This window comes from Aplysia californica, unplaced genomic scaffold (genome assembly GCF_000002075.1).
Source record: "Aplysia californica isolate F4 #8 unplaced genomic scaffold, AplCal3.0 scaffold00121, whole genome shotgun sequence".
NCBI lineage: Eukaryota > Metazoa > Mollusca > Gastropoda > Aplysiida > Aplysiidae > Aplysia > Aplysia californica.
Window position 1 is genome coordinate 9,089 of NW_004797391.1, and position 1,363 is coordinate 10,451.

Below are 1,363 nucleotides of genomic sequence, written 5' to 3' on the forward strand. Positions count from 1 at the left end.
ATTCCACTTTTTATGTTAAGAAAACCCCTTTTCTATTCCAACTGGTTTACAGCTGGGTAAAAAAAACAGCAACAACGGTAGGGCCTAGCTGTTTCTGTTCACTCGCCCCCCCCCCCTTCCCAAACCAATACTTCTGTAGCACCTGTGCACGATGCCTGCATCTCTGAACCTACCTCTCTCCAATCTAGACACACCTCTGGACACACAAGATCAACCAGGATACCCCTCGCTTTACGTTAGAACGTTGCGCTCCTATTACACACATGAATGTCCCCGACAACAAACTCGTTAACATTTATTATTCTTTTTCGTTTTTAAAAAAATGATTCAGCATCTCTTTCATCACGTGTCTGTAGACCGCCCAGAGGAGAGCAAAATCTAGCCCTAACAAGAATAAGTGGGCTATTTTCGCACATAAGCAACCTCAATAATCCCCGAGGCACTGTACGTTACTGTGCTATGGCCTCATAAGATTCTAAGCACTGTTTATCTCCTGGGGTGCATGTGTGAATGTGTGTGTGTGTGTGTGTGTGTGTGTGTGAACCGACAGGTCAGTGACTTATCTATGCTCTGTGGGGTTTTACTGGACTGAGGAAATTCTGTTCGGAGTAGAAGTAAAAGAGCGCATGACCTGCGTATTTTTCTGTCTTGAAGGTAAGTGTTGTGGATCGATGCGCATGTGTGTGTTTACCATTTATTTTACTATTTTAGCATAATAATATGGTAGGTCTTAGGCTTTCATCGATCTAGAGATCTAGATCCAAAAACGACTCGGTGTTTTGATTTAGCGGACGCCAAGCATCTAATACGAGTAGAAACGGACATCTGCGTATAACTACATGCATTAGTAAGGAGTAAGGCTCTTTTATTGCCGTTGCATTCAAAACACACGAGTTTGATTCCCAAGCGCGAAAGTCTAGATCTAGATCTAGAAATCTAGGCCTATCTTTATTAATATCTATGTCAAATCTCTGATTTTCTTCAGTGATTCATCATAGCCTTCAGTGATTCATCACTTAACCTATGCTCATGCAATGCGTAATTCACCCCATTGGGTTGCTTTATGCTCATTAAATTTTGCAGCTGGGTCATCAGAAGAGGATAAGGTAAAATAGCAGGCTTACATTTCTCGTCGTAAAGCTGTATCATGCATACTACTAATATCGTTGTTCAAAACGCAAAGGCCTAATGCCTGGCATGATAATAATATTATTATTTCTTATGGGTGAAATGTCTTTCTAGACTTTAGAACAGAGCGCTGAATCGAAAGTATACTTTTTTCTATAGGCCTATTTATAAGTCCTACTCTTTATCATTCAGCTGGGACCCACCCAGTAGAAAGCATTGAGCTATTACAGACCCC